We start from the raw sequence: 638 nt of genomic DNA on the forward strand, positions 1-638 counted from the left end.
GGGGTCGGGGCGGGGTCGAGGCGGCGTCGGCGCGGCGTCCGGGCGGCGTCCGGGCGGCGAGGAGAGGGCGAGGGAGGGAGAGGGCGAGGGCGAGGGCGAGGGCGAGGGCAGCGGCGGCGGCGGCGGTGGATCGAGAGGGAGAGAACTGGCGAGGGGGATCGGGCGAAGGGGGATCGGGCGAAGGGGGGATCGGGCGAAGGGGGGCCACAATACTAATGGCGCACCTCACCGTGGTGCGCCATTAGCATGTCCATACTAATGGCGCACCTCACCGTGGTGCGCCATTAGTATTTTTTTTTATTTCAGCTCAAGCCAAAAGGTTATGTAGTACCAGAACCTATCTATGTCAAGCCCACTCTACTAGCTCGACTGGTCAGCAGCCAGTTCTCACACCAGGAGGTCCTGGGTTCGACTCTCAGGCTCCACAATTTTTTTTAGCATTTAAAAAGCTGTTTGATACTTATTTATGTTTAAATATGTTCAAACTTGTTTAAATAATAACAGTAATATTTTTTTTATAAGACAGTAGCATTTAAAAAGCTGTTTGATACTAATTTTTTTATAAGACGGTGCGCGGGGTGCGGGGGGTCGGCGGCGGCGGTTGAGTAGGGGAATCGAGGGTGCGGGGGGTCGGCGGC

This window comes from Triticum aestivum, chromosome 7B, assembly GCF_018294505.1.
Source record: "Triticum aestivum cultivar Chinese Spring chromosome 7B, IWGSC CS RefSeq v2.1, whole genome shotgun sequence".
Taxonomy (NCBI): Eukaryota; Viridiplantae; Streptophyta; class Magnoliopsida; order Poales; family Poaceae; genus Triticum; species Triticum aestivum.